Source organism: Spermophilus citellus (assembly GCF_964194105.1).
Source record: "Spermophilus citellus genome assembly, chromosome: 1".
Classification (NCBI taxonomy): domain Eukaryota; kingdom Metazoa; phylum Chordata; class Mammalia; order Rodentia; family Sciuridae; genus Spermophilus; species Spermophilus citellus.
Genome location: NC_138182.1, coordinates 162,892,084 through 162,916,982, shown reverse-complemented (window position 1 = coordinate 162,916,982; position 24,899 = coordinate 162,892,084). Strand labels below are relative to the sequence as shown.

The 24,899-nt window shown below is 39.4% G+C and overlaps 1 pseudogene across 1 annotated transcript in view; it reads left to right on the top strand.

Moving 5' to 3' along the window:
• Window positions 1–710: 710 nt before the first annotated feature.
• LOC308652858 (importin subunit alpha-1-like) overlaps window positions 711–24,899 on the top strand; it is a 67,395-nt pseudogene continuing 43,206 nt past the window's right edge. Inside the window, exons 1-2 of the transcript in view lie at window positions 711–822; window positions 9,140–9,314. The product of the transcript in view is annotated as an importin subunit alpha-1-like (transcript). The remainder of the gene's footprint in view (window positions 823–9,139; window positions 9,315–24,899) is intronic.

The window sequence follows — 24,899 nt, the reverse complement described above, 5'->3', positions numbered from 1 at the left end:
AAAGTACCTATCAAAAATAAAGGAGTGAAAGGAAGATAAGTAGAGTATGGGGGAGAGAGAAAAGGGAAGGAAAGGGAGCAATGGGGATTAAAATCAAATTTCTTGCATGATTGATTTTGTCAAATTTTACCCAAATACTACATATAATTATTATGCTCTAATAAAAAAACAAGAGGGGGGGGGGAGGAATATTCTGAAAAGGTTGTTATTTTCCTGAAGGTACTTCTGTAATATGTGAAAGAAGTACCTTCAGGAAAATAACAGTCTAATTCTTTTCATGTCTCTCCTGTCTGGATGATGCTGGATGGCTTTTGCCAAAGCATCGTATTCTTGGCTTTTTTTTTTTTTTTTTTTTTTTTGCTTGAAGAACCTGCTTTTTGCACTCAGCAATTTTTTCATGAGCTCCAGCAATGCTACATTCTGTTCGTTTGTAATTTTTTTCTAATTTTCCATTTCTCTGAGATTCATGTCATATACCAGCAAAGTTTTGCCCATTGAAAATTCACACTGAGACAGTGTACTCAGCGTGCGTTGTTACTGGCTATATGCTTCTTCTTCGGATCCAGAGTTGCACCACTCAAAGAAACTTTTCACTAGAAAATTAATTTTTCAATCATCTCCAGATCATCTCCATCGAGGAGGAGACACTTCAGTATTACTTCGTCCTCAGCCAGGGCGCAAGCTGAAATGGCTAAGGTCAAACTCCCACAATGCAACCGGTGAACAGCCTGGGAGCAGGAGGCGGCAGTGCACGCGGGGACTTAAGTCGCGCTGCGCTGCTGTCGCATTGGGACCCGCGCGTGCTCCTGGCACTCCCTGCCGGCGCGTGACGGGGCAAGACCAGGCGACCCGCGGTGGAGGATAGGGCTGCAGCCCGTTCCCACTGCCACCCTCCAGCCATCAGGTGAGCGGCACCGCCAGGGCTGTTGGAGCCGGGCTGCTGGAGCTACGGGTTGGTGGCCCTGTGGCTCCTGCCCTGGACTGATACTTCGTGGGTTTAAAATATCTTTGACAAATGAAGATATTAAAATGAAGCTTTGCCCACTACAAACAAAACAAAAAACAATTATGCCCAACAATTTTTTAAAAAAGGTATGATGCCATGGACTTAGAATGAGTACAGATGGTGCTTCAAACTCAAAAAAGTTTAACTATCACAGATCAACAAGGAATCAAGTCTAAAAACCAGAACAGATAATCAAGGAGAAGGTGTGGGAATTCATTCCAGGCATTCTACCAATTGTATAATGCAAATGATTAAAATAAGTATATAAATTTTAAAAATGGGAATTCAGAATAAAGCATTCCTACTATTAACTTTATGTAAGACTAAGTCTAAAACATGCCATAATTAAGTGCATCAGAAAATTAATGTTCTTTATAAATTCTAAAGAGAAGATGTGAAAAGCAGTATTGTAAAGACATTTTTAGCTCAAATTTCTCTGTTTGAATTCATAAAGCTCCCTTCTGGTTTCCAATCTGTTGTAAGAAGTACCTAATTGACTGCAATTTCAGAATTGGTAGAAAACAGAAACAGTCCAAAGGCCAATAATAGAGTTGAAATGCCTTTCTTCTTTACCCAAAACTAGGTTTGCATCTAAAGATGCAGGCTTTGAAGAATGCATTATTTATTGAGCACTGAGAATAGGAAAGTTGGGCAATATGTTCAGGAGTTTTCTTGCTTTCTGTTATCAAAATGACATTCAGCTAAGTTCCCACTTCCTACATAATAGGCTTGCTATTTCCATTTAAAATGTTTAGACTTTCTTCTTAGAGGGCAAAAGGGGAGTCACATAGGAGAGCATTCTGAGCCTTTGGATATGGAAATTGCCCAAATAAAGTACAAATTCAGCACAGCTATTAGGAAAAAAAAAAAAGATGACCTTGAGCAAACATTGATATTTCTGCATTTCAGTTCTGAAGATCAGAAATATCCAGCAATAATAGGGAGAAAAAATAGTAAAGTTTGCAGAACTCCAGCCTACTTTCAGGGTATCTGCCATAATCAACAGTTTATCTGGTCCTATATTTAAGCAGAAATGTAGCAATTGAGATAAAAGGGGAACAAAAATGGATGCAAGGGAGAGTTTAGAACCTCAAAGTGCTAACAACAAACACGAAGTCCTTGATGTTGACAAATGCTTATCCAGAAAAGAGAAATACCTAAAAATGGTTCAATTTATATAATCCCCAACGCAGAATAGTGTAGAAACTACAGAACATCTTGTATGTCAATGTTCATGAATAGAATTCATTTTAAAAAGTAAGGGGAAAGCCATTAAAAAGCCTGAGTCTACAGTCACAGGATTTAAAGCTAATGAGGCCAGAACTTTACCTTGTAGATGAAAAAGCTCAAAATTAAGGAAAATTGAGTAACAACTTTAAACTCAAAGAAACTTAACCTAGACATTTCTTATAAAAATTAACTTTGAAGACAGATGTAGTGGCACACACCTATAATCCCAGCTACTTGGAAGAGTGAAGTAAAAGAAATTTGGGGTAAGCTTGGCCAACTTAGTGAACCTGTCTCAAAATAAAAATCAAAAGGTTTAGGGTGTATCTCAAGGATAGAGCACTTGGCTAGCATGTGCAAGTCTGTGGTTCTATCCCCAGCACAGCAAAAACAAGAAACAAAAAAGAAAAAAGAATGATAAAACAGATAACATTCACAAGATAGTCACAGTCATTTGTTAATACATTTCTTTGGATTGCAGATTTCAGTGAAAAATAAAAATCTTTGTAGGTAGAGTAATTTCCAACAAATACAAACCTTGACCCAATCCACAGGAATTTCTGGCTATAATGTTAAATCCAGATCTGGACTATTAAGTGTATTCACCTATTCTTTCACGTACAATGCCAGTAGAAGCAGTCAAGGTGTCATTTCTTGGCACTTCAAATCAGTGGTGAAAATAGTTGCCTATTGAAAAAATGGTGTTGGAACAAATAGCTAAAATTGGAAATAAAATTAAGTTAGACTTCTTGTAACAGTATAAAAATAAAATATACATCAATAAAAGAGTTAAATTTTTAAAGATTAAGAATTCTAAATAGAGGTAATTCTGTTGATACCTGTTGCTACATTTTGCTTGATACTTGTATGATGAGAAGGAAGCATCCATGTAAAAATCTTAGAGAAAGAACATCTCTAGAAGGAGCTTTTTGTGCAACGGCACTGATACTGGAATGGGTTTGACATGTTCAAGATCAAAGAAATCTAATAGGGCTATTTTAAAGAGAGCAAGAATAAAATCATGTGAAACTTTTTACATTTTGTCAAGGAGTTTTTTGTGGGTTTTTTTGTTTTGTTTTGTTTTTAGTTGTAGTTGGACACAATGCCTTTATGTTATTTATTTATTTTTATGTGGTGCAAAGGATCAAACCCAGTGCCTCACACATACTATCGAGCACTCTACCATTGAGCCACAACCCTAGCCCTGGGTTGTATTTTACTCATAACAGAAGTTTAGAGTATTTCGAAGTTTAGAGAAAGGGATGACATGATCTGATGTATGTTTTAGAAAGATTGCTCAGGAAGATTTGAAACAGGAGTACCCAAGTAGAGTCAGGGACCGTAAGGCAAAGAGGGCTGGTGGAGACACTAACAGAGCGCCAAGTTAAGAGAGGAGACCAGAATGATTCCTAAGTTGAGTCTAATATGAATAATGGTGCCATTTACTTGGGGGGGAAGGACAATTGCTAGGAGGTGTTAATAGTTCTATTTTGGGCATATTATCTTCACAATGCATATTAGACATCTCTGTACTAATGCCCAGAAATCAGTACAATATTAGCACTGAGGAGCCCACTGATTTGAGCCACAAATATAAATTTGAAGATTGAGCAGCCTATCAATATTATCAGAAGCAATAGGACTAGATCAGCTCTTGTAGGATGAGAATGCAGATAAAAAAATAAAAAAAGAATAGAACCAAAGACTGATCCCTGGGGGATTCCAACTTTCAGAGGTCTGGTAGAGGAGAGGACAGAAGCAGCAATAAGTCAGAGAAGCAGAGCCCAAGAGGTGGAGGGAATATGCCTATGTGTCCTTGGTACCTAGAGAGAGCATGTCATCAGTCAAGTCAGCTGCTGTTGAGAGTCAAGAGGGACAAGGAAAGAGAATCAACAATCGACTCTGATTTAATATAAATCATTAGTGGCCTTCGTAAATGTGGTAAGAGCTGCTTTCGTAGACAGATTTGGATGAAATCTCCATTCCAGTGAGTTTGTCACAAAAATAAAATGAGAACAAGTATAGGCAACTCTTTCAAGTAATGAAAGCAGAGATGTAAATCGGGTGGCAGTGAGAGGGGGACAATAGCCCAAAGGTCACTTGGTAATATGGCATTGTATTACATGGTAATAAGGCATTGTATATGCTGCTGCAAACGATTTTTAATAATGTGCCAATTAACATTAATTCAGGATTTACACTGTGCCAGGCATTGGCCCATATACTTTATCATGTTGCTCATTTAATTACCTAAAGTATCACCATTTCAGAGATGAAGTTACTGAGGCCCAGAGAAGCCCACTAATTTGCCCAAGGTTACACTTAGTAAGTTACAGAGCCATGATTTGAAAACCAGAAATATGAGTGTTTCTTGCACTAAAAGATGAAAGAAAGAAACAATAACAGAAAAGTAATTCCTGGAAAGGTACCAGAGAACAGGCTTCAGGACATAGACAGAGGAGCTGGTCTGGGAAACAAAAGCAGATGGAAAACAGTGAATGGACATAGACACAGGTAGTTAGAATTTGTTATAAGACTAGGGATTTCTTTTCTGATTCTATCTACGACTTGCATAAATAAAAGAAAATAAATTAAAAATATTAAGATTTTCCCTATCCTTCCAGGGCTTCATAGGGGAGATAGATATGTAACTAAGCAAGTGGTTCATGTAAAGGGCTTAGAATGGAGCCTGGAGCATAGCAGCTGTGTTAGTCACCTTCTTGTGGTGTTACCCAATGCTACTGAGATGACGTACAGAACATAGTGGGCAAGTAGAGAAAGTGGTCAATTCTACTGTGGGAGATGCGGGAACCAGCATTCTCAGAGACTCCCATGGGACAAAGGACTCTCACCTAACACCAGGGAGCCTTCTGAAAAATGAGCAGGGGTAGCTAAGTCAATTGGATGAGGTGGGGAATGGCGCAGAGCATTCGAAAGAGGGAAGCAAGAGCATGGGGGCTCAGAAGGATCAAGCCAGCAATTCAACTTGAAGACCTAGGAAAGATTCTAGAGAGAGGGCTGGAGATAGGCAGAGCCCAGTGCTAAAGGGCCCCTGGTGGTATTTGCATTTCACAAAGATCATGTATGGGAAGCCATTCTGACACGTGATTGGGTGGCTCCCGTTAAGGGTCTGAGGTGCTCTGGCTGTGTCGGAGCTTTCCCGGCCCTTTCCTGATGAGAGAGCCCATCCGTGTGGGGGTGTGCCTGACCACTGACCCCGGGGGCCCAATCACTGACCCTGACCTTGGAGTGCGGTCCCCCCTCAACATTCATTGGATGGAATTCTCCCCTGAATCTCTTGTTCCCCAATAAAAGGCGTGTTCACTCTCTCTCTCTCCTGCTAGCCCTGAGTAATCCTTGCTGCCCTGCTGGGCGGTTAGAGGAGGGAACCAGAAAGGGGAGCCGTCTCGGACCTGGCAATAGAAATAAGGTAACTGAGTACAGACTCAGTGTTTTATTTCGATCTCATCTAGCTAACTTTATGCCTAGAACCTCATTAATGAAACCATTTCTTGAGTTCTTTGTATACTCTGGATATTAGGGCTCTATCTGAAGTGTGTGGAGTAAAGATTTGTTCCCAGGATGTAGGCTCCCTGTTTATCTCTCTTATTGTTTCTTTTGTTGAGAGAAAACTTTTTAGTTTGAGTAAGTCCCATTTGTTGATTCTAGTTGTTAACTCTTGCGCTATGGGTGTCCTATTGAGGAATTTGGAGCCCGACCCCACAGTATGTAGATCATAGCCGACTTTTTCTTCTATCAGACGCCGTGTCTCTGATTTAATATCGAGCTCCTTGATCCATTTTGAGTTAACTTTTGTGCATGGCGAGAGAAAGGGATTCAGTTTCATTTTGATGTAAATGGATTTCCAGTTTTCCCAGCACCATTTGTTGAAGATGCTATCCTTCCTCCATTGCATGCTTTTAGCCCCTTTATCAAATATAAGATACTTGTAGTTTTGTGGATTGGTTACTGTGTCTTCTATTCTGTACCATTGGTCCACTCGCCTGTTTTGGTACCAGTACCATGCTGTTTTTGTTACTATTGCTCTGTAGTATAGTTTGAAGTCTGGTATCGCTATACCGCCTGATTCACACTTCCTGCTTAGCATTGTTTTTGCTATTCTGGGTCTTTTATTATTCCATATGAATTTCCTGATTGTTTTATCTATTTCTACAAGAAATGCTGTTGGGATTTTGTTGGGATAGCATTGAACTTATAGAGAACTTTTGGTAATATCGCCATTTTGATGATGTTAGTTCTGCCTATCCATGAACAGGGTATATTTTTCCATCTTCTGAGGTCTTCTTCTATATCTCTCTTTAGGGTTCTGTAGTTTTCATTGTATAGGTCTTTCACTCAAAAAATTAGATAATAAGATAACAAATAACCCAATCAACAAAGGGGCCAAGGACCTGAACAGACACTTCTCAGAGGAGGACATACAATCAATTAACAAGTACATGAAAAAATGCTCAACATCGCTAACAGTCAGAGAAATGCAAATCAAAACCACCCTAAGATACCATCTCACTCCAGTAAGATTGGCAGCCATTATGAAGTCCAACAACAACAAGTGCTGGCGAGGATGCGGGGAAATGGGTACACTTGTTCATTGTTGGTGGGACTGCAAATTGGTGCAGCCAATTTGGAAAGCAGTGTGGAGATTTCTTGGAAAGCTGGGAATGGAACCACCATTTGACCCAGCTATTCCCCTTCTTGGTCTATTCCCTAAAGACCTAATAAGAGCATGCTACAGGGACACTGCTACATCGGTGTTCATAGCAGCACAATTCACGATAGCAAGATTGTGGAACCAACCTAGAAGCCCTTCAATAGATGAATGGATTAAAAAAATGTGGCATTTATACACAATGGAGTATTACTCTGCAATAAGAAATGACAAAATCATAGAATTTAGAGGGAAATGGATGGCAGTAGAGCAGATTATGCTAAGCGAAGCTAGCCAATCCTTAAAAAACAAATGCCAAATGTCTTCTTTGATATAAGGGGAGTAACCAAGGACAGGGTAGAGAAGAAGAGCTTGAGAAGAAGATTAACATTAAACAGGGATGATAGGCGGGAGGGAAAGGGAGAGAGAAGGGAAATTGCATGGAATTGGAAGGTGAGCATCAGGGTTATACACAATTACATATAAGAGGAAAGGAGGAGTAGGAGAAAAATTATATAAGTGGAAGAAACGATTTATAGTAGAGGGGGTGGAGAGAGAGAAGTGGAGGGGAGGGGAGGGGAGGGGAGGGGAGGGGGCATAGTGGAGAATGGGATAGACAGCAGAATATATCAGTCACTAGAAAGGCAATTTGTAAATCAATGGAAATGTAACTGATGTGACACAGCAATCTGTATACGGGGTAAAAATGGGAGTTCATAACCCACTTGAATCAATCTGTGAAATATGGTATATTAAGAACTATGTAATGTTTTGAACAACCAACAATAAAATAAAATAAAATAAAATAAAATAAAAATGAAACCATTTCGCAGGCCGCATGGTGGAATCATGGACTCTAACATGGAGGGTACATCCTTGGAGGCAGGAGAACCAATTATTACCATAATAGAAGATCTAAACCATGAAGTAGCTGTCTTAATAAAAATGGAAACAAAGAGAAAAATCAGGAGTGTGATATGTTAAACAGGGGGAAACAAGTGAAAGAATGATGAGCAGTGAAATAACATATAAAAGGGGGAAAATGCTTAGAAATAAGTAAATATAAGCTCCTTCCAAAGGGTTTCTGCCAAAAGTAAAAATATATGGAGAGTGAAAGGAAGAAAAAAAGGAAAAGAAAGTATAACGAAGGAAGAGAGAGAGGGAGAAAGAAGGAAAAGGAAAGGAAAGAGAGAAAGGGAGGGTCAGCAGTTACAGCCGACTTAGATATAAGAAAGGACAATCTACTTCTTACAAAACTTGGTCTTGGAGCTGGGGTTGTGGCTCAGTGGTAGAGCGCTCACCTAGCACGAGTGAGGCACTGGGTTCCATCCTCAGCACCACATAAAAATTAAGACAATAAGATCCATCAACAACTAAACAAAATATTTAAAAAAAAAAAAAAACTTGGCCTTTGTAAGGAAGAGCCAAGTAGGTACCAAATAAAGTTTTGTGGCTCTTTATTTAATATAAATATATAAGGAATTAGAAATAGAATCTTTTATATGGGAAGGTAACTCTTTAAGACTGCCCAGAGAGAGTCCCACATGGGAAGTGCCCAGAGTGTCTGAGAAGTCCTGAGGCAGAGCAGCTCTGCTGATTCCAATCCAGTCAGTGTAGATAACAAATCACACCCACAAGACCAGGATTGCTTTACCAGTTGGTTCCACTGCATGAAGAAACCAAAGATGAGGAAAACAATGTTCCTGTTCTTAAATACAATATGACTTTTTTTATATTTATTTTTTAGTTGTAGGTGGACACAATACCTTTATTTTATTTTTTGTATGCGGTGTAGAGGATCAAACCCAGTGTCTCATGCACACTAGGTGAGCGCTCTAACCTCTGAGCTACAACCTTAGCCCCTACCATGTGATTTTTATTAAAAATGGATACCTTCCTTCTCTAAGCATAAGGAAATAATAGTTATTTTCAGAGTACTTAGAGAAACATACTCCTTCCCATCACCTCATTTCATTTCTCTTATGGAAAGAGGAAGGAAAAAATATTAAGGATCCATGAAAAAAGCTGATTAATAAGTTTTCCATTGACTGGCATAGGCTGGGGAAGGAGTAAAGTCATTTAAACAGCCTGAGTCAGAAGGAGAACAGCCTTGACAGAGCTGAAAAGAGAGATTGAAGAGTTGTGGAGGCAGAGTCTATAGGGATCTGAAGACAGAACAGATTTTCAGTAAAAGGAACGAGGAAGAGTTAAAGTTGGTGCCACTATTTCTAACTTAGAGGATTTTCTAGCTTGGAGGCTTCTGGTGAAATCAGAAACAGTACTTCTTTGCACGATTTATACTGGACTTTCGCGGGTGTACTGCGATGAATACCAAAGTGATCCCTGGTGTACAGATCAGGCAGAAATCATCTCTAATCTTGTCACTGCTGCTGATGTCATAAAATCATCAGGGTAAGTCACATCATTTCAGACACTGTCATCAGTCTTAATGAGCTGTAATGCAGACTTTTCTTGCTTCATCTCCTTTCAGGGCATATTTAAGTCTGTTCCATAGAAAATGTGAAGTCCACTTCTGTAAGAAGTAGATGGTCCTTTCTTATATCTAAGTTGGCTGTGACTCTCTTTCCTTTCCTTTTCCTTCTTTCTCCCTCCCTCTCTTCCTTCATTATGCTTTCTTTTCCTTTTTTTCTTCCTTTCACTTTCCATATATTTTAACTTTTGGTAGCGGCCCTTTGGAAGGCACTTATATTTACTTATTTCTAAATAAGTAAAATCTGGTGGAGACAGGTATCAATTCAATTTGGATATATTGAGGCTGAGGATGACAAAGTATCAGGAGTTCCTAGAATAGTTTAGACTGAGAGACTAAATGGCTGCTAGTCATTAGGACATAGGTGGGGTTAAGCCCCAAGAGAGTACCCACATCTTGCAACAGCAGGCAGGAGAAGAGGGTCCAGCAAAGCTGACCAGAAGACATCAGTCCAAAAGAGTATAAAATCCAGGAGGCCAAGATTTCAAGGAGACTAATAGGTCAGGGTCAACACTGGTTTAGTATTTTAGTTTTAGTCAATGAGCAGAAATCATTTTGATAAATACATTAATGTTCAATTAATACAGCTGATACAAAGAAAGCCTACTGAGCAGTTCTAATAAAAACACAGGTGTATGTTGCTCTAACAATAACATGACCTTCACAGGAGAGCAGCATATAGAAATGAGTTCTCTCCCTGAACTCTCTCTTCTCTTGCAATTTTCTCCCCTGAACAATTTTAAATCATTAAGAGACACAGCTTCTAATTAACCTAGTAATACCTCCTAATTGCTATGTGTGCTCAAGTCAAGACGTTAAAAATCTCTCTAGATAGCAGTCATGAGACTGCAAAATAATTTTTGGTTAAAAACACCGTGATTTTTATTTAAAAGCAATGGCTTCCTTCTCTAAGCATAAAAAATAATAATAATGAAGACCCTTCTCAGACACCTTCCTTCCTACCCCCTAATTTCGTTTCTTTTGAAAAAAAGCCAAGGAAGAAATATTAAGGATCCATGGGGAAAGCTAATTAATGAGCTTAACCCTGACCAATTGCTCTTGAAAAAAAATATTTTATATGTAACAACAAATGCTATCAATATGTACAACTATAATGCACCAAAAAAATGAGGAAATAAAAATAAATTTTAAAAACTTTTTGTGCATTGAGTCTTAAGGAAGAGATGTACCTGTTTTTTGTTTTTTGGTTTTTTTTCTACTTTCAATAACCTGAGAAGCCCCCTAAAATATGTGCTCTTCTTTCTTGTAACTAACCACATTTAAAAGATCTGGGAAAATTCTCTACATTAATTGCCATGAGACTTCTGTCTCCTCAACTGTAGACTGGAAGAGCCACGTTAAATAATTCTAAAGGTACCTTCTATTTCCCAAGTTTTTTGATTTCATAACTAAGGCACATGGCCCTTGGCAACAGCTAATTTCTTTGATGTTCAGAAGTCATCTATGTATATTCATTTCCACAGTCTGGGTTTTGTTTTTGTTTTGTTTTGTTTTGTTTGCCTCTAAACAGGGAAACTCAAAATATTATTCTCCCCTACCTCACATAGGGTTTTCAGGTAGTAAATTCTGAGGCAAAAATTTTTTAATTTTTGAAAAGTGTTAGGTTCCCTAGGATATAGGTTCTCAAACCCCTTCCTTGATCTCCTCCTAAACATTTCTGAGAAAGGACTTCATCACATCTGTGGAAGAGCACAAGTAGAACCTAATGGATTTTTAAATTAATTAATTCATTGTATTTATTTAGGTTTTGCAGCACTGGGATTGAACAAGCAAATACTATAACCCTGACCTCCATTTCCTTCCACCCCAAAACTACACTATATATATATATATATATATATATATATATATATATATATATATATATAATGCACTTAATTTGCCCCAGTTTCTTCCCCATTTCTAAGGCAGCTGTGGGTCATAACATCTCAGGATGAAAATCCTCCTAAAAGCTGTATGCTTTGGGTCAGCCACCTTTTTTTTCCATGAGGAGAGAGCTCCTTGACATCCATCCCAGTCTTTGGGGAACAAGGATAAAGTGAATCCCATTGTCATTTTTCTTCAGCTTCTGTCCTCCACCTCATGCATACTTTGATCAAGAGCCTGCTGAGGAAACCCAGTATAAAAGCAAAACCAAATATAAATAATAATGGTGACACAATTACTTTCTGGTGACACAATTTTAATCCTAAACAAAAGTCTCACGTTAGACAAAACCAGATTGCTTTAAAAGAGGGCAAGTTCCCACAAATCACTGCAATACCATTTTGCAACTGAGCAGCATAAACAATATAATGCACATAAATAAGACAAAAACATTCTGCAATTTAAATCCAATTACTGGCAAAACAGACACAAGCTGGAAATCATCCATGGGAGCCACAGCATAACTGGACCAGACAGCCTGCACTCAACATGTCCAGCCTTTCACTCAACATTAAGAGACACGTTCAGCTTTCTGAGAAATTGTGAATAAACTCTAAAGCCATTTGCCTGTAATTTAAGGATAAAAAGGAGGAGAGGGGGTTTTGCATTGTACAGACAATCCACTCACATTGGGATGAAAATAACTCCTCCTTTCTTTTTCTTTTTTTTTCTTCTTAGAGAGGAAAAAGAGTGGCAGGCAGAAGAGAAAAGTGGGGTGTGGCTATGAATGATGACCTTGGGATGCTAGGGCAATGTGCCTAAGCAGAACAGTGTCTCTTCATCAGTCTAAAAAGTCTTTCCCGAGGAGTCCTCTCCATCAGAGGGCAAGTGCAGTTCTTCTTAGTCTCTGAATCTGCAAATCCTGGTTCTGGCATTTTAACTCCATGTGGGCATATCCCCTGTAGCTCATCCTTTAGCTCCCCTGAAGCTCTCACCCCAGTCTGCCTTCCCTTCGCAATTCAATAAATCATACCTTTATTTGAGGACAGACTGTATGCTGAAAATATTTATCCTAGCCATCCTGACTACTGCACACACCAACTGTCCTACAGTTGGACCAACGGGGGGTGACTTCATTTCCCCAGATTTGAAAGAATCTAACCTCTAAAAGAGAATTAGAGGAGAATGTAGTAGTATTCATTCATGCTTAAAATGAGGTTTGAGGCTGGGCAGTGTAAATCTGTAGTAATGTGTGTTGAACATGCACCAGGCTGTGGGTTCAATAGAGAGAGAGAGAGAGAGAGAGAGAGAGAGAGAGAGAGAGAGAGAGAGAGACTTATACATTTTGTACATATGTTTATTTATTCATATTTGTTCTTTATAAACAAATATATATGTGCACGAATTCACACAAACATATAGAAATAACCAGTTATATATTGCTTATCATCTTCTTTGCCTAGAAAACTATGGAATGAAACCAGATCTGCCCAAGTACCATTTCCAAACTTTATTTTTTTTTTTTTGCTTTTCATAAAATCTTTTCCCTTCTACATCTTCTACATGTTACCTTTGATGTTCATCTTACTCAGATTTTATTTGAATAGAAATGTTGTGAAAGAAATAACATTTTGCAATGTTCTTTAATTTGTCCCACTTTTGGACTGTGAATTTGCATGAGTAATTTATAACTAACCCAAGAATTGTCTCTAACATCAGAGGACAAAGGGTTAAGGGCATCTACAAACATCTGGCCATTGTTGTTGCTTGTTGTCTGCTTGTGGGCTCTGAGAATTCAACCAAGATTACTTTTACTGCAAGTTATTAGTGACTTTAAGAATTCCACTAAACCCCAAAGTGTTTTACTCTGTTCATTTCAATGGAATCCTTTAAATGTCCTAATTTTTCTGATAGAAATCATCTCATTGATTCATCAAGTGTTACCTATCCAAAGTGTTAACAACAGTTGTCAACCAGACTAAGTCTCACTTTGCTTTGGCCTTCATTCTGTCCATAGCTTTGCAAAATGACAAAGATATTAAAGACACAAATTTCCTAGGTAGGCAGTGTGATGAGATAGAGGCTCTGACTTCTCAGCTTCACTAATATTCAAAAATCAGAACTGTAGAAACTTCCCTGTGAGGTTTCCTGGAGCATCGCCTGGCTGAGAGGAAGAACATTGGAGTATGGTTGATAAGCCTTAAACAGTTCAGCCTCATGCTGTCTGCCACACCATGGGCACATCATCATGGCAAGCTTCTTGTGAGGTATCCTGAGAGATGACTAATTATATGCACACCTAGCAAAATCTTGGCTGTCCACACAAGCACACTTACAAGCCCAGCTGGGTACCTTCTAAAGGCATAAATCCCACAAGAGATTTGGTCTGCAGACTTAATTTAACTGTTGCTTCATAGGACTACAAAAGCCATCCAGTTTGTTGGCTTTTATGTCAGTTAGGAAAAAACCACCGTTTAACCTTAAACTTGAAGCTTTAAATATCCACATTCCTTCCTTAAGAGAGAAGGGAGGGCTGTCCTGCTTGGTTAATTATTGTATTGACAATTTCTGTTTTTAGAAAAGTATGAGTTACCTTTAAGTGTTTAAAAACTTGAAATGGAGCCAAGGGGAGCAGACACCTCACTATTAAGTCCTGGGTGTTTCCTGGGGGGGGGGGGAGGAGAATTGATAGCAGGGGGCTGAAGAGCCATAATTTTTGCAGCCAAAAGATCAATGGGCTCAGACAAAGGAGAATCCCCCCAGGGAGGAACAGGGCTTTCCTGCTGGCTGCCTGAATAGGAAGCAGGGACATTGCTTGCCCTTCAGTTATCACACTCTGATTCCATCCTAATGTCCCCTGTGAATTTTCTAACAGTTTAAATCTTTAAAAACAATTGTGTCCTTTAAAACATTTTGCCCACCAACAGGTGACTGTGATTTGTTAAACCTAAAGGAGAAGGAATGAGGGGGTGTGTTCTTTTATATCTCTAAAAAAAAAAAAAAAAAAAAAAAAAAAAAAAAAAAAAACGGGCTTTCCTGAATCAAAAATAAAGTAAAAATGGAAAACTGCGGGTACCCTGGTTACCTGGCAACCCAAGCCCAAGGGCTGCCTCTGTTCGGATGCTAATTTCCCCCAGCAGGAAAGATGTACTCAGAAAGGTTTTCATTATGTGGAGCTTCTTCACTCTTCTGCACTTCATTCATCCCCAGTTGTTTGTTTTCCAAGTCAGGAACCCAGATTTCTGCCTGCTCTAAGGCTTGTCTCTGCGGGAAGGAAGCCTGCACTGGGGAATTTACTATCACACCTTTTAAAATGCATCAGTGTTTTTGCAAAACCCCTGGGAAATTCTGTGTTAAAAGGAGACAACAGAAGGGTGATGGGGGAGTATTGCTCATGGCGGCCCTGCTGTCCCTTCCCTGTGGCTGGAGGAAATCTGCACTGTCAAGCCAATTTCATAGGCACCTTGCTGTCTGAGGCTTCACTCAGGGAATTGCCTGTCACGCTGCAGATTGGTCTATAAATAATCCACCCAAATTGGCTACCGTCTGGAATAACAGTGACAGAGAAATAATGCACTCTACACCTTTGCTACAGCTTCTTGAGATTCCAACCCCACCCAGCCCCAGACTAACCACTTATTTTTAGTTCTTTCTATTACAAGACTATAAATAATATTTTAGGGTTGTTTTTGTTATTGCTGTGTTGAATTTGTCACTTAAAGAAATAAATTGGAAAGGATACAAGAGCCATGTGCTAAGCAGCAAACTAGAAAGCTTTTAAAAATTAACATTTTTCTCCTTTTGGAAGAAAAATACTGCTATATCTTCCCAAGTTTTTAGACTAAATATCCATGGTCCTTATAGTGATTCTGTTGGTCCCCATTTAAGGGAGACAGATTTGTCTGCTCTATGTCTTAAAAAATTTAGTTCTCCCAAGGTCTTGTCCCATTACTATTTATTGATATTTCCATCAGGGATTTTAAAATTTCAGTGAAAACCAAATCTCAAAGTTTTTCCTATTTGTCAGTATCTTTATTGAAAACTTTTTATGAAGGGTGAGAATTTTAACTCTAAGTATCACAATATAGAAAGATGAGTTAATTCCCTATAAACTTAAAATTCTTTCAACAAAAAAGATTGAGAAACCAATATATGTGATACTTCGCTTTTTAAAAATGAGTGTGAGGTACAGAGATGAACAACACAGTCCATGTTCTTAGAAAACTTAAATCCTGAAGAGAAAGATATCTAGGAATTGGTTTGTGGACAGTTTGGTTAATATACAGGATACATGGTTTTCAGTTTCAAATGTGGCCTATCAATCAATCTGTAACTGTAAGGGGATAAATAGATGAGGATGGTGGGAACACAAGGTTAAGAGAATAATTCTATAAAACGAACCCACCTTACAAACTCCCCACAGGTTTTCTTTGCCCCAAAACATTCTGCCTGCAGCCCTGCCTAGCCCAAGGGGACTGGAAATGTCACATTGCTCAACAAACTGAGGCGGGAGTTCGAAGGTCTGGCAGTCAGTGAAGTTAAGGAATGAATGAGGAATGAGGATGGTTGTTTATCACTGGGTTACTAACAGCTAACCTCAGAGATCACATTTCCCAGCTCAACAGGTTGCTAAGACCTCCTTTCCTAACACAATTGATTATCCACCTCCCCTCCTTACTGCCCTCAGGCACATACTAGAGAAGAAAGGGAAGGTGGGAGGTTCTGAGGTCTATAAAAGAGCAAGACACACCCACTCCTGTAGGCATCTAGCTCTGGGCCCCACTTCTCCATCTCTGTTCCTTTCTTAAATAAAACTTGCTTTCTATGCTTGTCAAGGTGTTTCTCAGGTGTTTAATCTTCAACACCCAAGACAAGATCATCACAATGATACCTTCCGCAATTCACTCACATATTCATTCAACAAATATTTACAAAGTGCCTACTCTTTGAGGTAGAAGCTTAAGAAGATATAAAAGAAAAATCATAAAACAAGTGATTCTGCAACAATTTTTTTCAAGACCCTTTGCCAGAGCAAGGTGATCAGAAATCACCTTGCTTGATTCAAGATTATAATAAGATCACTGTTAATGTTGACTTTTTAAAAAATGCTGTGCACATTTAATATGGTTTACTCATGAAGTAGTTTCTTTATCCCAAGTGGGCAACACAAAAGCTTATTGTAAGAAACTGGTTCAAAACACAAAGCATTCAAGCCAAATACATGCAATTTGAATGCAATTGGGGTAAAGAATACCCCAAATACATGCAATGGACCTCCCAAAGTATCCCCTGAGGAACTGGGGTTTAAGAGGTGAAGCTTTGCCATTTTGTTTGGAACTAGTTACCAAACTATTTCATTTAAAAACTGGACATATAAAGCCAGGCAGGTAGTGCACGCCTGTAATCTCAGAGCTCAGGAGGCTGAGGCAAGAGGATCATGAGTTCAAAGCCAGCCTCCGCAAAAAGTAAGGTACTAAGCAATTCAGTGAGACCCTATCTCTAAATAAACTACAAAATAGGGCTGGGGATGTGGTTCAGTGGTCAAGTACCCCTGGGTTCAATCCCTGCTACCTGCACACAAACAAAACACTGGACATATACATTTCATAAGAAGGAAAATATGAAAGAGTGTAAGAACATTCTCCCACAGTATTATTAAACTTTGGATAAAGAGAAATAAAAATACTTGCTGGATATATTTCATAGCATTGATGTACAGATGAAATTTTCAAGACAATAGATGAGAAGCAATCTGTAACTGCTAAGGACTAAGCAATATTGGCTCATTTCACCACGAAAGTCAGTCTTTGCTGAGCAGTGCCTCCCTTATTCCTCTCTGACAATGGTCCCATCATGCACAATAGGATACCTAAGGTGGTTAAGCCAAGTCAGAAGGCTATGGTGAATTATTTCTTAGGATTCAGGAGAGAGCTGGGGACTGTGTTGGGCACCAGTCAGTTCCAGTAAGCAAGTGGCAATCACAAGAGCAGCAAAATACAAAGTCCGTGTATGAAGACTTGAATTGGGTGTCAACATGCCTTATACATAAACAGAGATATGAAAAATTGTGGTATATATGTGTATTAAGAATTGTAATACAAAAAAGTACATGTATAATGGCATACATTGATGTAAACATACTTTATATAGAGATACAAAAAATTGTGCTCTATATGTGTAATAATGATTGTAATGCATTCCACTATTGTCGTGCATTTAAAAAATAATAAAATCAATTTTAAAAAAAAGAGCAGCAAAACAGCTGATGGCTCTGAGAAGCTGAACGCACTTACTAGTTCCTGGAGAGTTTCATCCAGATATATCCTAGCCACTAAAATTGGGATCATGTGGTCTATACTGTGAAAAAGTAATACAAGTTGAGGCACAGCTGCAAAGGGTCCTTTGCAGGACAGTGTGAGTCATGTGAGATATCATCTTTGAGTTGCAGCCATCTCATACTCATATTTTGGCCATCCTGAGTCATCATATGAAGCAAGAACATCAGACAATGAAACTCATTAGATGGTAATAATTGCTGAAAATGGATTACCTAATTTACTAAACTATCTTTGATGGTCAAAAGCTTACTAAAGAAAGACAAACCAATAGTTATTAACTGTTCACTTTGTGTCAAGCACTCTAATTGTCATTTACGTGTTAATTATATCGTGTCACATCCAAAACACGTGTATCTGAAAGGGTATATGATAAATCCAATGATTTTGTTTCTGGCTAGAACTGTAGTGTCACCTTCTCCTGCACAGAAAATCTTAATTAAGCTTCTCCAGAAATCTTCACCATAATTGATCTCAGGACTATCAGCAAAAGAATCTGTACAAAAGAATTCAGTGTAGTCAGGTGTGGTAGCACACACCTATAATCCCAGCAGCTCAGGAAGGAGAGGCAGGAGGATCACAAGTTCAAAGCCAATCTCAGCAATTTAGTGAGGCGCTAAGGAACTCAGTGAGACCCTGTCTCTAATAGTTCCTGAAGAGTTTCATCCAGATATATCCTAGCCACTAAAATTGGGATCATGTGGTCTATACTGTGAAAACAAAACAGAGCTAGGGATGTGGCTCAGTGGTCGTGCCCCTGAGTTCAATCCCCAGTACCTCCCCCCCCCCCAAAAAAAAAAAAAAAAACAACAACAGCAACAACAACAAAAGAGTTCAATGTAATTAAGCCTCCTATTTCCTGTTACTCTATCTTACAATATTTAAATTTGGCCACAGGCCTGAAAGAGATCAGCACTCTAGGTACTAAACACTAGTTTACTAGTTTTTCACAAACATTTATGAACTATCTAGTGTGTTTGTATGTCTGTGTGTGTGTGTGTGTGTGTGTGTGTGTGTGTGTATCAATTTGTAAAGGTTTTCAAGGAAAGTGTGTCTGCAAATGCAGAGTGTGATAAGAAAAACAGATGAACAGATTCCTTTAAGTGGGCCTCTGGCCTTTGGCCTGAGCTTCACAGAGATGTTTACATTTCAAAGAGAAGAGAAGATGTTACTTGGGCTCCAGGGTAACAGCTGGCAGGGGGAAGGAAGAAAGGGGAGAATATGCTGTCCCCATTCTCAGGCACTGTCCTTAAAGGTTAACTTGCCCAGAACAGTGAAAGAAAAAGCTACTTTTCTGAACTTCTGAGCCCCTCCCCTTACACACTGGGTATAAAGTTCTGAAACTGCCTGAACTCTTAGGGGGATTAATTGATTACAGCGAAAGCTTTACCCTCTGAATCTGGTTGCAGCCAAATAAAACTATTTCTTGCTGTCTTAGGTGTCCTGCCTTGTCTGTCCCCTACAACAGAAATAGCCTAAAATTCCTTGACCTCTTGACCCCACCCGCTGCATTTTCTAGAACTTTTAGGAGTCATCTGTTTAGAGAGGGCAGAAATACGGATAAGAAAGAGTTGCAGAGATTTAAGGCTGCTCCTCTTCGAGAATCAATAAGGAGGGTCAGCAAAATTCATTTCTGATTTTTTCAGGTCAGAAGAGATTTGTAACAAATCAATCAACATGACATCATGGCTTCATTTAAGACGAGGAGAAAAAATTACTCAGTATCATGCTTCTCACCCTTTTTTCTCTGGGAGAAGATACCTTTCCTTTTATCCTACCTTTTAGAGGTAGCTAAAACAATTGCAATGAACACATTAAATAACATGCAAATCAAAAGGCCTACCACTCAATAAAGTATATTTTCCAAATTCATATGGATGAACACAAAATTCAAATTTACTTTATGAGATAGGTTTCCTTCTTGGTGAATCCACATCTGTGGAATTCCACAGGCATGTGCTAGAGTATGGAGGTAGATCTCCTTGTCATAGATTCTAAAAATTGAAGGTCTAAAGATTTTTTTTCAACTGTTTTTTCTTTTTTATTTTAGCCATTGTATTAGCTTTTCATTATTATAGTAAATATATGAGATAATCAACTCATGAATGGATAAGGTTTATTTTGCTCCCAGTTTCAGAGGTTTTAGTCCATGATCAGTTGGCACTGTGGCTTTTGGCCCATGGGTAGGCAGTACATCATGGAAGGAGTATGTGGCAGAAGAAATTGGTTCACTTCGTGAGCAGGTGCAGGAGAAAAAGGAAAAAGAGCCAACTATAGTCCCAGGATCCCCTTCAAGAGCATGTCCCCAACACCTAAAAACTTATCACTAGGCTCCATCTCCTGAGGTTTCCAGCACTATCCCACAGGCTGAAAACCAAGCCTTAACACACAAACCTTTGTGGGACACTTAACATCCAAAATTACAGCACTATTATGGTTTAGATATGAGGTGACCCCGAAAGCTCATATGCATGACAATGCAAGTAAGTTTAGAGTTGAAATGATTGGGTTATGAGAGGTTATGATTGGGTTATAACCTATTCAGTGCATTAATCTTCTGATAGGGATTAATTGGATGGTAACTGTGGGGCAGGTATGGTGTGGCTGAAAGATGTGGGTCATTGCCTTTGGGTTTATAATTTGTGATCTGAGTTTATGTCTCCCTTTGCTTCCTGAGCTGTATCCCTCCACCATATCCTTTCTCCATGATGTCCTGCTTCACCTTGGGCCCTGAGCAATGGAGTCAGCCTTTGACTGAGACCTCCAAAACCATTAGTGACAAATAAACTTTTCCTCCTCTGAAATTATTCTTGTCAGATCATTTGGTCACAGCAGTGAAAAATTGACTGAAACAAGTACCCACAAAAGACTTTCTTCAAGCCAATGTTAAAATCTCAACTCCACCATAACTTCCCCCAAAAGTCACAAAGTCCAAGAAATGAAGAATAATATGGCTGAACTACACTCTTCCCAAAATCAAAATCCTTTTCGACTCTCACTATTTCAGGCAAGCTTTCATAGGAAAGCTGACATTAAATTTTTACTTGTCTTTGAGTTAGAAAAGCCATTCCATTTAAAGCGTGGATTCAAGGAGTAGTAGAAATCCTTAATCAAACCTGAAATATGATTACTGAGCTCTGTTAGGTTGGTTTGAGGTGGCTAAGGGAACAAAGCACTAGGCAACCCCGTGCATGAAAGAGCAACCAATCAGGTGCCCCATAACCACCTGTCAATCAGCAGGGTCTCCTGACCAATTCTGGAAGGATATGGATCTCAGCAAGATTCCCCCAACCAACCTCAGGAGGATAAGGGACTCTAAAAACCCCCCATTTCCTGTCCCAAGCCCTCCCTTCCTGCCCTCAGCCCAATAAAATTCCAAATCAGCTCAGGCTGGGCACCATTTCCCCAGATCTGTTCTGTTGGACTGGAGGGTCTTGCCTGGGAGTGAATCTCAAAAAGCCTTGCTCAGCTGCTTTTAATCTGCTTCCTTTTGGTCACCAGTACCTGACCTTACAAGCTCATTTAATGCAGCTATAATAGCAAGTAGTAGTCTAATAATGGTAACATAGCAATACTACTATTTCATTATTTGAACATTTTTTAAAATATTTTTTTTAGTTGTAGTGGACACAATGCCTTTATTTTTATTTATTTATTTTTATGTGGTGCTAAGAATTGAACCCAGTGCCTCACCCATGCTAGGTAACCATCTACCACTGAGCCACAACCCCAGCCCCTATTTGAACATTTTTAAGCCTAGAGAATAAATTTGAAGAACTATCATATTAGCAAAATGGCTTTTCTTAAAACTGAAGATCCCATTAAGAGCTTAGATGTTTATATGTTGAAAACCTTGACCATTTATCATTGTGTCCCCACCAAAAAACAAATACATTTCTATGAAATGGGTTTTAAGGTAGCCTGAAGAGCAAATAGGATCATGTCTGTGAACTGTTCTGTAAAGGACAGAACACAAGGCAAACCCAACTCCCTTCCCACGCCCCGTGTTATTCAGATTAGACTGACTCACAGTGAACAGAGATAAAATTTGAGTCTATTTATCATAAATAATATAATGTTTCAAGTACTGTCACATTCACTAATATTGCTTTATACTAAAGATTTATGCCTGCATTTGAAAAGCCAGCCTCTATCTCAGAGCAAAGCCTGTCCAAAGAAGGGGGCGTGACCTTTGTCCTTGGAAAGACACACAGAGCACTCTAGGCCCAAACCACCCTGCTGAGTTGTTTAGCTACAAATAACAGGAGAGATCTGCTGTGCCAGGTGTTTCTGACTCAGTCAGTCTAGGTGGGGACTCATAGCAGTTCCCTAGTAACCACCAATCAGCATGAGACCAGGAAAATACCTGGGATGCCAACTGACCCTCCCAGTAGTTTATGGTGGTTGATAATATGTTGGGAAACCATGTAGTTCAGCAGTACTCCCCTCTTGGCTTAAACCAATCAGTTCAAACGAATCCCCCTCTTGTACTAACCAATCACCCCTACCCAACTCATTCCCGCCAGTGAATGTGCTAATCATGTTTTAGAGTTGTTTTATGATTTCCCCGTGGTGTGTGATGATTTGTTAAGAGAGGCTATGATGCATGTGAAGTCCCTGCCTTCCCCAAAGAGTGTATAAAACTGCTGCAAACCCTGGGCTGGGGCCTCTCAGTGTCACCAGTTGCTGTGTGTGTGCGGAGGACCAAGCTAGCTCACAATAAACACCTCTTTCTGCTTACATTGATCTTGGTCTCTGGTGGTCTTTTGGGGGTCCCGAATTCGAGCATAACACATTTAAGTTAGGCATGAAGTCCACTGACATAGATTGGATTATACAAAGTTGCCAAGATTCAACTATTTTTTTTTCCTTAGAGATTTCTTTTTTAGTTGTAGATGAACACAATACCTTTATTTTGTTTATTTTTTTATGTGGTGCTGAGGATTGAACCCAGTGCTTGCTCTACCATTGAGCCACAACCCCAGCCCTATGAGATTCAACTATTTTAACTTGTAGAGATATTTAGTTGATGGTTCAACCCAAAATAAAGCATTATGTTTGCTTTTATGATTCTGCAAATTTATGAACATAAAAATTAGCTGTTATGATTCTGATAATATTTGCACTAAATAAGGAAGAGCTATGCTGCCCACAGAATGGGGACCCTCCATAAGAACATGGAAGGAGGTAGCAAAAGGGTAGGTTTTCTGACTGAGGGTGACGGAACCTACTCACTCCAAGGGGACTAGCTGAGTAAAAGAACCCTTGGCCAGCTGGGTGGTGGTGCACTCTTGTAATCCCAGAGGCTCAGGAGGCTGAGACAGAAGAATTGTGATTTCAAAGCCAGCCTCAGCACCAGCAAGGTGCTAATCAACTCAGTGAGACCCAATTTCTAAATAAAATACAAAATAGGGTTGGGGATGTGGCTCAGTGGTCCAGTAGCCCCTGAATTCAATCCCTGATACTAATTAAAAAAAAAAAAAAAAAGAATCTTACGCTGTGATTTGGAGACATGTTGCTTCCAGCCCATAATAGGATATTGAAAGATTATTTTTCTCTTATCTCAGAATTTCAACTACAGCCCAAAGCTGAGGATAATAGGTGCTAAGAACCCCCACATTCTGAAGAGAACTGCCAGACATATCTCTGCAGAACTTATCAGTTATGCAGCTATCACCCACTACTCCCACCAGCCTGTATAAGTAACAGATTAGAAGTTCTAGAATTCCTATGTGTTACCAAGTTGTTGGTTCAAAAACTGAGTGGAGGTTGGAAATGTGAGGAGGTGTTTTCTGGGGGTGCTATTGGCATTTAATGGGCAGGATCAGGGATGCTAAATATACTGCAATGTAAGGAAGAGCCCTGTGCAGGAAAGCATTGTCTGATCCAAGTTGTCAGTAGCGCTCCCACTGGGAAACAATGGCATAAAGTGAAAGTCCTATGGTTTTTCTTCTCCCCTCCAGGTATAACCGAAAGTTTGGTCCCTGTCCCCAATGCCAATCAATGCCAATTTGATAATAAGGACACAGTTGTGAGAAACAGGAAAAAGGAGGGTTTTTGCTTTGCTAGAAAAGGAGAAACACAGGAGAACGCCTATCCCAAAGGCTGTGACTCTCTCCATCAGGAGGGACAGGGGGTTTTAAAGGAACTTCAAGGGTTACATTCCAGTTTGCTCTTGTAGGGGGTCCCAGGGGGCCCCAGAGTGTATTAGGATTCACTTGTTAATTTGGGAGTTATTCACTTCCCAGATCCTCAACAGACATCTCCTTCTTGTAGTGGGTGTGTTCAAGGGCAATTAACTGGGGGAAGAAAAGATAGCACTACCTCCCTAATCTTGTTAGGGAGGGGGAAAGGGGAGAAGAGAGAAATAAACATTCTTAAAAAATAATAAATCTCACAGCAATGAGGGCTATATTCAGAAGTTTAAGGGACCATTGTTACACAGGGACAAGGTTATTCCTAAACCAAAGCCAAGTCATATATGCTGGAAGAAATTGGTAGTGGTTGCAAGAAGACTGGCACCAGTTTTCTAATTGGGCTCTCCATGAATCTGCCTCTCTATCCCTTTGGGCAGAGAATAAGAGAATACATTGAGGGGAGGAGGCTGGCTGAAAAATGGGGCAGCAATGCAGCCATCTACCTCCCACCTTGCAATGAATTCCTCCAGATCAAGTGGACTGCCTGGAAATTACCCTGGCTGAAGCTGTGTGGCCAGAGGATTGCCCACCAGGTGGTGAGAGAATTGTTGTTACCTGCCTGCCACACAGAGGGTGTGGCCAGCCAAGGAAGAAAACACACTCTTCTTCCATAGGAGACATGTCCCCCAGTGCAGGTCCTGTGGGTCTCAGGCCAAGACTGGTGAGAAGATCTCTTTCTTATTGGATATGAGACTGATATGTTAAATTATTAAATTAAGCTAGACTGGAATTTTATGTCCAGAAGTGTCCACAAAACAGGGATCTGTCCAAGATATTACTAAGATACAAAATATTTGACAGCACATGATTGATGGCCAAAAAAAGGGAGAAAAGACATAGCGCTGTTTTATATTTGCATGTCACCCAGTCTTGACTAACAAATATCCTCAGATGATAATTTTTCAACATCAAATTACAAAAATAATTCTACTGTGTGGATGGAAACACTTCAAAAGTAACTAAAACTGCTCAAGAAGATCCATGGCTCTCTCCAGGGTCAATAATTGTAAGCGCAAATAGTTTTAGCTCTTGTAGGCAAATAGTGAATTTACTGGAGACTATAACAGGCTCACAATGCTCGTTCATT